Source organism: Rhipicephalus microplus, chromosome X (genome assembly GCF_043290135.1).
Source record: "Rhipicephalus microplus isolate Deutch F79 chromosome X, USDA_Rmic, whole genome shotgun sequence".
NCBI classification, from domain to species: domain Eukaryota; kingdom Metazoa; phylum Arthropoda; class Arachnida; order Ixodida; family Ixodidae; genus Rhipicephalus; species Rhipicephalus microplus.
Genome location: NC_134710.1, coordinates 345624983 through 345639340, shown reverse-complemented (window position 1 = coordinate 345639340; position 14358 = coordinate 345624983). Strand labels below are relative to the sequence as shown.

General features: G+C 44.9%; 1 pseudogene; it reads left to right on the top strand.

The window, feature by feature from the left end:
• The first annotated feature begins 1913 nt into the window (after window positions 1-1913).
• The window catches only part of LOC142776329 (CCR4-NOT transcription complex subunit 7 pseudogene), a 32663-nt pseudogene continuing 20218 nt past the window's right edge, over window positions 1914-14358 (top strand).

Here is a 14358-nt window from a genome sequence, read left to right as displayed (position 1 = left end):
AAGTACAAGTATGGCAACGGGGGAACGCATAGACATCTGTTCGCAAGTGAACTTTCACGACAATCATGACCCCTTTTGTTCCCATACCGAATCACTGAAGGAATTATTTCAGCTAAATACACTATTAATCATGTAAATACATTTACGCATTGTTCAAATACCAGTAAATGCCACAAGGTATAAAAAAGAAACTTGCACGCCAAGTAAGCAGAGACATGGGGCAAGCACGTTTGGTGTGATATTTAATTCCTTCTGTTGCATATCCAAAGATATGCATACCTGAAAGTGCCACTTGATCTAAACACCTGCCAAGAAAAGGTGTCAGAATTTATAGCTTTTTTTTCATCAATTTTGCCTTCCTTCCCCGTTTAAGCTGATATTTTATCCAAATGACTGGAGTGTATGAGATACATCAGTGGTGGGTCACAACAAGATTATCACATATATTACACATAATAAAACTCATGATCATGCCATCTATGCTAAACAATATGTACGAAAATTTCCGTGGCCTAGGTGATGTGAGTGTATAATAAAAATTAGTGGAGGGTCATGAATAGAATGTCTTGAAATGCATGTCATGTAAAGCACGATCAAGCCACCTACGTCTCCGGGTTCTCGTGCTCGTCCGATGACTATATATATGTACAAATTTCCATAAAATGACGTGAGTAGATTAGGAACAAACAGTAAAATGTTTTAAAAACACCATGGCAAGCATGCCATGCACTTCTTGGCACAAATGGTGAGATACTACTGCAGTTGTTTATTTACCACACTGCATGATATACATTAATGACAGCTCATGACATGACATGCATGTCGTCTAGTCTGTCATGACAAGAATGATACAAATGAGATATTCAGGTGTATATGTGATAATAATGTGGAAACAATAATCAGAAATATGAAAGGAGTGAAATCACAAGCATCTCATGTATTGAATGAAAAAATGTGATTTCAGTCATCTATTCAGGTAGAATATCTCAATATGCATCACATAAAACAATTTACCTGACATGACACACATCATGACATATACCATATTTGCTTGCATAAAACTAACACTCGTTGGCCAGATCTCGCCGAGATGTATAAGTATTCCACAATGAGCACGCATTATATGAAAAAACTGCTGCTATAAATGAAATATCAAGACATGAATGGTATGATGTTGCATGAATAACATTCAACACACATGCTGCGTGCGTGCGTGCGTGCGTGTGTGTGTGTGTGTGTGTGTGTGTGTGTGTGTGTGTGTGTGTGTGTGTGTGTGTGTGTGTGTGTGTGTGTGTGTGTGTGTGTGTGTGTGCGCGCGCGCTTAGCACCCCCTCCCCCCCCCCCGCGCAACGCATGCAAGTACTTGATTTGCAGACAGGCGTGGTTCGTCGTCTCAGCCGTAAGTCGTAGACAATCTGAACAACCGATTGAGCAGCGAACCTAGCAGTAGTTTATATATAACACACAGAGTTCAACTCAAAGAAATAACACTTACCACGGGTCTTCGGGTTGAGGAAGCTATGCTGACGACAGCGCGTAACATGAGCCGCCGCGAGTCCTCACGGTGGCCACAAATGATGGAATGGACGTAACAACGTGCGCTTCATGATACGTCAGATACGTCCGACACGTCTGCGCAGCATCCGCTGAGGCACTTCTCTCACAGCTCTGCTGTCCTCCGCCGTGCACGGGTGCGTGCACGGGCGGGAGACCCACGCCGAGGGAGGCGCTGCAGAGCCTGGCGCTGTCACTGGTTACTCGAATGTTGACCCTTCCGCAGTCCCCTTCAACCTGCCTTGAAAACGCGTTGTTTTGCTCGCACGCTGCACACGTTTTGCACGTGTTTTTGAGAGTTTCGCGTCGCGCGCGCCTCCGCGTTGCAATGAAGGATTTTTTTCGTGGCAGCAATTCGGTAAAAAGGCAGCGTCTGCTCAACCATGTAGCCCATGCGAAGGAAGTTGTAGCAGACGCGACGCCGTCCTCGTCAGAGCGAAGTGCGTTTCGCAAGTGAAAGACGACGCTGTTTACGACGTGGAGTTGGAGGTGAATACAACTTTTTGTACGTTCATTATTATATACCTATTTTATTTCGGTTGCTGTGTGTACTGTGCACTATGTTTGTTACTGAATGCATGGATCAGGCCGCTTTTCGTGCTTTAGGTTAAGTGGCTCTTGCGCTGTGACTGCTATTAGTTGGGATACCTTAATTTACTAGCACCCACCCAAGTTATCGTGGGGTATATACACAGCACTTCAAAAATAAATCGTCTATTTGGGGCTTCTTCCTGACCCACAACAAAAATTGACATCTATCTCGCGTGTCCTTCTTTGCATTATCACCGTTCCCATCGCGGGTACTTCGAGTTCACGAACAGCGTGCGTACCATCATGATGAGAGCCCAGCTTTCAGAGAAACTTTTTGTGTGTGTCTAATCTGCAAGGGAAGAGCATATTGTTATAAAGGCATTTTATCTTGGTCACTAAATGCACCGTGTTGTTCTGGCTGCCCCTGCACGCTCAGTGACAACTAGTTCACTGTGTCTGCCAATGGGCGTGTAACAACGGCGAATGCATTTTTTTTTTCTTTTTTTTTCGTAGTTGTTGTGGTCGTGTCCACTCAAACGGGAGCTTCGCATCTCCAGCGGCAAATGTAATTGCATCGCTGGCGTCTCTAGATATTCTAAGTCACTTGAAAGCGTGTCATAGACATCGAGGAAAACAGAGTTCTTTTCATCTTGAATTGCTGGGTCGTCTTGAGCAATACCTTGCGGCACAGCCTGCTCCACGGAATTTTGTGCTGATCTGGCTGCCCTCACAGAATGACGCTTCCACCTAAGCAAAATAAGGTTGTGGCAGAAATGAGATCGTGCCGTTCACAACAACGTTCATACGTTGTTGTTTTTTTTTTATTCAGATACTGTACGGTGATCAACACTGAGCATATCTGTAGTGCGCTAGATAATAATTTTTTTATAATCTTCTAATATAAAATGTACAAGAAGTCTGAAAACGAGGGTTTTCCGTGATCCTGTTAGTAACACCTTACATTCACAAAATAAAACAAGTACTGCATATGAAACCAAACTCTATGAAAACATGTACGATGGCAAAACGCCCCATTAAAAAAACTAGCAATTGTGTCCATCTGTGTGCACAGAAACATTTTATACGAGAACTTCACGGAGATAGCTACGAGTGAAAACTTATTGATTAAACATTTTGCGTTGTATGTTGCTTGAATCATTTTTACTTTGTATGAAAACTATCAAAAAAGCAATGTGCTTGTTGCTAACCGCGTTCCAATGATACCCCTAAAATGTGGTGGTGTGAAAGTGTCATGTTTGTTTAAAACCCTTTTATTTTAGCTTTACTTGATAATTGCACATACGCGAAACGAATTCTCGCTGAGCTTGAAATAAGAAATCAACATTCCTCAGAAAATGCTTTAAAATTCGCAAATAGTTGTGTGGTTCACTGCCTATCATACCTCTGCGCCGTTTCTGTGCGAGGTGCCCGTTTATTCTAAGCCACTGGAAACACTGTCGGCACATAAGACGGGTGCAGATGTGAGTCATTTTTGCAGTTTCCCACAAAATGTCTGCTACAAATCATTGTCCAAGCTTTTGGCAACCACACACTTCCATTGGCGCTGCGTAGATATAAAAAATATATAACCACACATCACCAATACCACATGTGAACACAGCTTCAACTACTACGTCCCCTACAATATTCAATAATAGTAGCAGCATAAACACATTTCATCGCAATTTTTTAACATTGCTCTAAAGAAGGAAGTGGAAAGTATTATGGTAATTTATACTTTTAAAATGGGGACGCGCATCTCCCAGTAACTCAATAGATAAGAGGAACGGTGACGCAGGAATTATCATCCGTTATAATAAATGCATTGTGTGCCTGCTAATTTTAATTTTTAAAATGTTTTCTTACTTTTTTTTGGCGCACTGCTTTAATCCATTCCTGTCGTCTGCTTGTTTCGTACCATCGGTTTGGGAATCGGTAGAATTTCACTGGTGGAGTCGACCCCTTCGTGTTTGCATGGTTATTGTGACAGTTGACAACGCAGCCCCTTTCTGTTAGGGTGACATCGCGGAACGAGGGACGTTTCACGTGCAGAGCGCGCTTCGCAAATGCGTGGAACACAAAGGGAGCGGAAGGGTCGCAACACGCTACTGGCAGGGGAAAGGCAAGCGCTGGCGTCGGCGGGCAAACTTGAGCGGGTCTCACTACTGCACGACCAGCGCAACCAGAGTTGAATATAGCGCAACCGCGCAACTGCTTTGCCGTGCGTTGGCAGTGACTACAGGAATGCGATTTTTGAAGTTGGTGCATACCACTTGCATATGCCAAGTAATATCATTCTACTCAACGTGTGCATGTATATATATATATATATATATATATATATATATATATATATATATATATATATATATAGGGAACAAAACAATAAAATATTTATTTAATCCTAACAGTTTCGGTTGGTGGACCAGCTTTCTTCGGTGGATATAAGCGAAATGATACAAGTTCCCGTAGCAGAGGGCCACCCTCACAGTTTTAAGGGCATCCAAAACGAAAAAAAAAAAGAAGGAAAAAAAGAAAAAAAAAACGAGACAAACGGGCGAACGAGGTAGCAACAGACAACAAGAAGCCGAAGAAGGAGAGGAACTAGAAAGGAGCGACGGAAAGCCACCGGAAGCGGGCGGGTAATCCTTGCGGTGTTTGGGGATAGATAAGATGCGCCGCCAGCGGAGGCGACCAAGGAAAAGGGAAAAACGTGAAACACATTGCTGCTTACTCTTATCCCACACATGGATCGAGTTGAAGTTCACGAGGTTCACACACACACACACACACACACACACACACACACACACACACACACACACACACACACACACCAGGGGCGGCGCCAGGATGTTTTTACTGGGGGGGGGGGGCAACCACGAAAAGTGAGTTCCTCCGGGGGGGCAAGCTAGCTATGCTCCTACTAGAGCCCCGTGTACATGGACGCGATGGGGGCGGGCTGAGTTGAGTGGCGGGTTCAGCTTACCTCGACGCGCCCGAGTTTATGAACTCGCACGGGCGAGTTGAGGTGAGCGGTGATCGCAGCGACGCTTTGCGTCGAGGCGAGCCGAAAGCCCGTCTTCCGGTGCCGGTTTCCTCTCCTCCAAGCCTGCGCTCTCGCCGCTGTGGGCTGCGGTTGTTTACGCAATTGTCACTCCGCCACCGCGATGGCTGTCTTGGTATTTTTTCTCAGTTTGTACAAGCTGTACTTAATGGTTGTGTTGGTGTCTTGGCTAACACTGCACAACGCGATGGCAGCAGTGGTTCTGTTGCGGCACAGCGCTCGCCGCAGGCGTATCCGCAGCCTGACGCACCGTCCCCTGTTCACCCCTGGCTGGTCTCTCCAGGAATTCGCCGTGATTCATAGTTTGTAACGCCTTTCATTTGTGTACCTGATGCTGTGGAAAATCCTTTGAAGCCCTACACGCGAGTCATTTTTTGCAATAGTTGTGGCTTGTCGCTAATACGAATTAAGCGGCGCCCTGAACCTCGTTGAAAATTTTAAATTGAAAACAATAAGCAGTTTTTAATGAAAATGACTAAAGACCCTCATCAATTGTTGGAACAAAGTGTACAGTTCCACCACAATTAAGTGCACCGTGTTCCTCTTGCCTCATACGCTCACCCTGTTTGGCTAATCTGATTTCTGTGGCTTTTAGACTGGACAGTGAGATCCTTACACGATGAATTTTTAATCTGAGAGCTTGTAATTTCAATTGGAATGCAATATACATTTTTGAGTAAAATTTCTATCGGCTTACGTAAAAATTAATACGGCCGCATACCATTTTGCCGTAATTTTACACCTCTATTTCTATTGTTCCTCGTTTATGCTTAAAAATGAAAGCAATTTGCTATTTTTTATATTTCCTTGAAGGATTGGAGCAAATCACTCGGTTTTTTCTCGTTGACTAAAGCTAGCAACGTCGTTATTTCATCATCTGTCCACATGGTGCGTGGAGCCCGCGAGGATGTCATCGTGCCTAGCGCGCGCGTACCGGCCGACAGAGAAAGAGCAACGTCGGAGTGATGGCGAAGTGGAGACCGTGAGGGGCGGGAGAGGTCACGAGCCGTCAACTCAGCGCGACCGGTTATACATGCCCTTTCTGAGCGCGGCGAGTTCGGTGAACCTACCCCCTGTCTCCGGGTCGACGGGACTCGCCGCGACGACTCTCCGCCCCGACGCGTCCGCTTATACATGGGGAGGGCGAGTCCAGAAAACCTGTTTATTTCGACTCAACGCGCCCTCGTCGGGTCAATCTAAACGGGCCTTAGGTTTTCAATATATGCTTCCGGGCACTTGGGTGGGCATAGGGGGGGCAGGCGAGAATTTTGGGGGGGCTCCAGCCCACCCTTGCCCCCCCCTGGCGCCGCCCCTGACACACACACACACACACACGCACAACAAGCATACGACCCACTCCAGCTTTAGGAAAATATTGGCCACGATGGAAAGCTAATGTGCGCTCTCCCCCTCCCCCATCTGCCCTCTCTTGCAGAAAAGTGTACAGCCAGTCATACTGAAAATGAATGAATGGGTATTCTTTAAAGGGTGAACAAACAAAGACGGAAACAAAAAAATAATAAAAAGTACTTAGAAATGAAAATAAGTCGGTTGGTGCCGTAGCATCGAATTCGTTTATCATCACGCGCTATATTGATCATCCTATGTGTGCGACTTCACGTATGTATAAATAAATTAACTGAGTAATTCACTTTCTGTGTTTCACGAAACTTCGCGGAGGCACGTCAGTCGCCCAGGGCTCTCGCTGATTCCGTGGGTAAGTGATCTGAATTTCTTTATGAAGTATGACTCCCGCTGTTCGCGCTCCCTCCTGTGTGTTCTGGAAGCCGGATTGTAGGAATATGGCACTTACGCGTTCGAAAGAGTGACCAGGAAGGTTGATATGTTTGGAGAACGGCAAATTGGGGAGGCCCTTTACGTGTGCCCTGCGGTTGTTGAAACGCAAACGGAACGCGGGTTCCGTGTGTCCAATATATTCCTGTTTGCACACCTCACAGCGAATTTTGTATATCACATTGGCTGAGTCACTGCTAAGGTCGTCTTTAATTTTGTACGCATAGTCTGAACTGGAGGCTTCGGCCGTATCTGTGGTCACCATGTGTGTGCACACCCTCAGCGAGGTTTCCCGCACGGTCTACAGCCCTGATGGTGGTCGGATTTGTGTGTTTTCGCCCTGACCAGTAAGTCTCTCAGGTTTTTATTTCTTCGGTAAACCACCTTGGGCGGAGTCTGAAAAACGGCAGAGGCGACTAAGCTGTTTAAGTATGTTGAAGTGGCGGGTTAGTATGGAATTCACCCAAGCAAGGGGCGGCGGCGCAGTATGTGAGGATTAAATTTGCCCCTGAAGTTATATCTTTATTTCCGCCTTTTTCTCCCATTGTTGATTCTCGGTCCAAAGAGCGAGCGCACTCAACTGCATTGTCAATAATTTTTTCGGGGTACTTTTGACGCTAGAAAACTGCTCTCAATTCCTTTGCGTGGGTGTCAAATTGCGTGATTTCTGAGCAAATTCGTCTCTATCTGTGGGCTTGAGAGTAAGGAACACCTGTTTTTCAGTGATGGGGGAGACTGCTGTGGAAATGCAGATACTGTTGACGGTCTGTTGGTTTTTTATACAGCGAAGTAGATATGGTGGTGCCACTGAGTGACATCCAGGAAGTGAACACTCTTCTGCGAATACGTGTGCGTGAATGTTATCGAAGGATGCAGGGAATCGCAGCCATAATCGCCGCCTATGGAAAAAGTAAATCGACGAGTGAGTTCGACGAAAGCACTTTAGAGGTGCTCATAAGTCTTCTACTTAAACATAATAACCTTGAATTCGACCAAAAACATTACCTACAAGTAAACGAAACTGCCATGGGAACCAAAATGGCCCCAAATTACGCAAATATTTTCATGGCCTCTTTGGAAATTCCTTTCCTCGAAAATTCTCCATTCAAACCGATATTCTACCGATGCTTCCTCGATGATATATTCTTCGTGTGGGCTGATGGTGAACATAATCTTTCCAAATTCATTTCCGATTTCAACTCCCTGCATGAGGGAGTTGAAATTGTTCTAATAAACGTAATATAGCGTCATAGAGGAGTAAAATTATAGGCGTGTGCACGGAGGGGGGAGCTCAGTGGGGGCGTAAAGTCGGCCTCATACATTATGTGGCGGGTCCAGAGGAGTGATGGTAGGGAAATCCCCCCCCCCCAAATCTTTGTGAGCACCCCCTTTATCTCTCTTTTCAGTGCTTGTCATTTACCTCTTATCATCATTTATAACTGAGTGGGACCACTGTGAGCCCACGTTAACAGTTTTTTTTATTATTGATATGCTATATAAGGAGATCTTGGCGCACCATTATGGCGCCGGCTACTCCTTAGCCGTTGAGTGAAACTTGAACACGTATCTTGAAGCAAAACATACAAAGCAGTGCATGGAAAATAAAAACTCGGGCACAGATATGCAAAGACACACTTATACGCACATATCACAACATAATGGTAAGGAAATGTTCGAAAGTCAATGAATGAAGTCTGTGATAATGTCCCTTGTTAATATTCGGTCCACCAGCACAAAACAGCAGAGCCCACGTCTGGTCCTTATAAAGATGCATTCGCTCGTGTGTACATAATAGTCGACACGTCATTCATTTCACAACACACACATGATGGGTGTCACATGATACTATACATAATAAGTACATGTGTTACAAATGAAAGTTCGTTATTTCTTAATACTTGTCAGGAATCCCGCTGTCTTGTAAAAAACGTGTTAATGCTTTTAAAGCGTGCGACTGTAAAACTCCAGTAGGCCACGGGCCCAGAAGTTTCTTCATGTTAAACGGTCTGCGGTCTAATACCAACAGTTTGGACTTAAGACGGCGTCTCGGCGTGTCATGATGTGGGCAGTCTATGAGAAGGTCTTCATCTATAAATCCACATTCGCATTCGGGAGTTTCAGCTCTTCCGATTCTGCGCAAAAAAATGTTTTGTGTATGCGGTGCCTAGCCTCAATCGGTGAATTGGAGTTTTCATACTTCTATCTAATGTCAGCGTAATTTTGAATTCAATAAATGGATCGATGTGATATAAATCGCAGCTCTTTGTACTTTGGTCAAACCAAGCAGTTTTGCTCATTCTGAAAGTTGTATTCTTTATAATACTACGCAATTCATTTTTCGAAATTGGTAAAGAAACAGTAACGTCTTTACGATATGCTTGTCGTGCTGCTTCATCGGCAGCTGTGTTTCCAGAAATGTTGCAATGACCAGGTATCCACTGGAATTTGATCTCAAGTTGCGCCTTCTTTGCTTTGATGAGCTCTTGCAGCGTTTCATATGTCATACTATCACTTATTACTGTCCTCTTTGTACTGGAGAGTGATCTTAATGCGGCCTGTCAGTCACTAAAAAGTACTCATTTTCTAGCGTCTGCTACCGAGTTTACAAACTTTAGAGCACACAGAATAGCGAAGATCTCAGATGTAGTAGATGACGTCATGCGAAATAATTTAAATGATTCCTGAATATTGAGCTGTGCTATGATAAATGCTGATGTTGAAGACGTTATAGTACTTGAGCCATCTGTGTAAATGTGTATGTACCCTGGATACCGCATGTGTATCTGATAAAGTGCTAGTTGTTGAGCAGCTTGGATGAACATGTCTTTCTTTCTGATAATGCCGTCCACTGAGAATCCAATGCTTGGTATTGCAAGCAGCCATGGAGGATAGTCCATTTCAGAGCTCAAAAATTCATTTCCGGGTAATATATGTACATTACTCTGTAGATCGTTATGAGCATTGCTTTTATCTTTTAGTAAAATCTCCAGTGCTAATGGGTGGTCCTTGTGTTGCGTCTGTAAGCGAAAAAAAAAATGGCGGCATGTTTCAATTGTTCTCATGACTGGAAAGGGTGGTTGTCGAGTCTCTGCTAGGACAAGGCTGCTGGAAGTCTCTCGTGGAACACCTATGCAGACGCGCAGTCCCCTAGCTAATAGTCTTTGAAGTCGCTCCTCTGAAGTGCGGGAAAGGCCGTGTAAGACTGCTGCAGAATATGCAACTTTTTGTCGTATTAAAGCATTGTGAACAGCGAGTATGGATGATACAGATCCGCCCCATGATTTTCCAGCAGTTCTACGGAGTATATTCACTATAGCGTATTGACCTCGTTTTTGAGTTTCTTTATGTGAGGTGCCCATGATAGCTGCCTATCAAGTATTACTCCGAGAAACCGATGCTGTGTTACAATCATTAGTGGTTCTCCTTCTAAATTGAGATTGAAGTTCGTTAACTTCACATTGTGATGCGGCGGGCCTACTGATAAGTTGACGAAATTCATCTGCTACCACAGCTTCCGGTTTGTCCAAGGCTACAGCAAGAGCACGAAATGGGAAGCTCTGAGATACAGGGCCACTAAATGTTAGAATTACAAGCCAAATTCTTGGAACAGATGTGTGGGGAGAGAGCGTGCCACAAAAATCACGCCAGCGTCGTTTACCTAAAATTGCTAGTCGTTTGCGCATTACACTGTGGATTTTCTGGGCATTTTTGTATGCTTCTAAACTTCCGCATCGTCGATATACCCTTTCTGAACGTCGTCTGATGGCTCTTAGACGTTCATAGACTCCATCAACTGCAGCATAGTCTTTTGGAATCGGGACTTTCTTTGTACATTTATTCGCATTATCTTGCAGAAGTACGGTAAAGCTTTCAACGGTCGTGAGTTCACTATTTTGGTTTGTTAGGCGGTACTGAAAAGCTTTCCAGTTCGTCAGTTTGCTGTAGTGTCTGATGTCGTCATTTCGCAAGTAGCGGTGATTTATTAGAATGGGAAAATGGTCACTCCCACGTGTTTCTACATCCGTTCTCCATACCACATCATTCACTAGATCTTGGGAACACATGGTTACATCGATGCAACTCGAGTAATTATGCCCGCAGAGAAAAGTTGGGGAGCCGTCATTTAAAATTGTCGAATTGCATTTGTCTGCGGCACACTCACACATAGTGTTTATGCTATGACGGGATTTTGGAGCTACCAAAAACAAGAAAGTGAGGACCTCGCCCCCCTCCCCCCAAATGAGTCGTCGGGTCCGCCCCTGCCATATTTAATTCATAAATAATAGGTATCCGGGGAGGGGTAGCTGCTATTAACCTTCGCCCCCCCTCCCTAGGGTAACCATGCACACGCCCATAAGTGGAATGACAGCCAGGTGTCACACAATGCGAATTATGCAACAAATAGATCGTCGAATATTATACTTTCAACCCATTTCAGAGGGCTCAGCCATAATTCTTCGTCGTCATCAGCCACCGCACCAAGTGCACATAATGGCTTACGGATGTGTAGCGGCCACTACGCCTTTCCGCGGAATGACGAAAAAATGCATATTGGGCGACTTCCCTACTTCACAAAAATTACAATTTGCATGTGTGCATGTGCATTAGTTACCTCAAGAGAGTCTGCAACGGTTTCTCGAAAGGCGGCTCTTGCAGCTTTCGACTGTGACAGGTGCTACGCGTTCCGCCTGGTGGTCTTTTCTTTTTTAATATATTTTTATATATCACTTTCTCTGTGTTTCTTGCTATCGTTTTCTTTCATCCTAATTCTCCTTTCTCTGTCGTTCTTTCTTTCTATGCCTTGCGTTCACTCTTTCTATATTTATTAGAATAATGACAATGGCTGGGGCATTACGTTCCAAAATTACGACATGGTTATGAGAGACGTTGGGTTGAAGGGCTCACGAAATTTCGAATCATCCATTCTTCTTTAACGCGCCCTGATGGCTGTCAGCGCACGGGCTTCTACCATTCCTTCTCTCTGAAGTCGTTCTTTTACCTTCTATTTTTTCCTCTCGTGCTACCCTTCTTTCCCTCTCGCTCATCCTCAAGTATGTCCTCCTCCATTCCCGCTCCTTACTATGCTTTGATAGCGTGCTCGGATCGTGGGTACAAGAATTCGGAAGTCGCCTCGTCAAGAAATCCCCCCTCTCCCTCAAAAAATTCTCCCTCAGTTTTTTTTTTCTTTTATCTTTCTCTCTCCCTCTCTCTAGCCGTTCTCTCCCCCGTCATTGATGTTGCATCCCTGCCTGGAAAATTGGCTTACGTGTTCTGGGAGCGAAGCCTATGAATATCATGATAATTTCTGTTGACGATGATGATTTCTGGTAACTTTCGTTATCGCACGTGGTTACGTATGATAATTTCTGTCCGCTCTGCAGCGCTTCACCATCGCAAGAACTAGCGCTGCCTAAGGAGAGAGAGAGATCGTATACACAGCACATTTATATACGAGCATGAGAGTTGGCAGAATTGTGTCTTGGGGTTACAAGCTGGTGTAACATAGCAGCCGGGTGGGATGAAAAGCGCTGTTGTAGCTTCGGTTGGGCCTAATGCTGGTGTGTCTTGACAGGGGCAGGTGCCCCTTTTGCATTCCCTGCCGACGCCCATGCATACGAGCACGAGCACGCTGCATTATATAGAGCTATAAGCTTCTTTTTCTTTTCGTATTGCTTTTTTTAGTAGTTGCGGCATTAAAAAACTAGCCTCTGGCATAAGTGGCGCAATCGGGCGGGGCGAAGACCTTTGAACTGTACTGCTAAATGGCAGTCGCCATTCGGCCAGTTGGTGATGTAGACAAAACCTGTCATCATCATGCAGGCGTTCGCTCGCTCTGTCACCTGCTTCTTTCCTCTAACACGTGCCCGACGCACTGTCTCCCGCAGCACCGATTTGTCCGGCGTGGAATGCAATAACTCGGATGAGCGAGAGAACGAGTGCAGAGAGAGAACACTAAAAAAAGAGACACAAAAAAGGTAAAAGGTCAAGACATAAAGAGAAACAAAAGGAGAAAGAGAAAGAAAGGGATAGAAAAATTGGAAGAGAGAAATACAGAGCGAGGACGAAGTAGAGAGAGACACCCAATCAATTAAGAATTCATTTTTTAAACTACCCGGTTCCTTGGCCATCCACCAGTGTGGGTGTGTGCCACTGTTCAACGTTCTGCTCTCCTCTACTCTGCTCAATACCAATACGTGGCCAATGCTCGTGATTCACAATTTGATCACGTGAACACTTCTCGCATCGGGGTGTGGACGCACGCGTGCCTATAATCTAGCCAGGTAGTACCAGTCCAATGCCGACCAGCTCTGCTGTGCTTTAGTTTTGTTGTTGTCGTTGTCCTCTGGGCCTGACATATCGAATGCAGTGGATTGGCCGAGTAGGGGGTCAACTTTTTCCATACTTTTGGTAGTGTTTATTTCTTAGAGGCTATAGCTACAGGTAATCATTCTTGATTTTGCAGTGCCAATAATTTGTTATAACGAGGTGGTGCTATAATTAGTGTTCAAGTCTACCAGGATCATATTATCTCCTATAACCTGCCGCACGAAAGTGCTTACGTCCGAGCCGTACCGGTCAACTAGCAATTTCGGAAAGTCTGCTTGCGCACATCTCTGCTTCTTTCACCTTTCACGTAGCCCTATAGTATATTATATCTGCTTTTCACCAGTTGATAAATGCGAAGCATTTCTTAGCGAACTATGAGCGTATCTATTTATCTAGATATCTATCTATCTATCTATCTATCTATCTACATAGTCGCTTACGTTTGGGGGCCCTCGTGGTCACCTCCTTAACTTCGCGTGAACCAAAATCAGCATGGGAGGGCATGATGGTTTGACGAATAGGACGCTCTGGTCAAGACATGAATAATGTCATAATCCCGTCGCGTACGTCGTCAAACACTTCCCGCCGCACAGTGGCACGCATACCCACGGGCGGGTATGTGCCGCTGGTGTGCGGGTATGGGCCACATGTGATTGACACTTAGTATCTACCCAGGAATGACGAGAACACACATAGGCAATTTTAACGCGCGAGTGTTAAGAAATACCGAAATCGCTTGCGCCGACAAATGTCAGGGTCCCAGCTGGAATCGAACCCAAGCATTCTGCGTGGCAGTGAAGTATTTTACCACAGAGCTACGCCAGGTCTCGGAACTACTTTTCAAATAGACGCCAATCTTCGTGAAACATCAATAATGGTTGCAGTGCTGCCTATTAAATTTTATAAACATTTCAAATTTACTCCTTCGATACAACCGTCACGTCGGGAAAACATCAATTGTGGTTAGGTGCCATGCGCTGGAGTTTATTTATGTAGCAGTGTGCAGGGCCAGCATCTTCGCGAGCATCAGCGCTTCTTATCAGCTCCTAATGTTGCTAATACGCATGTTCAAGTTGGCATCATTA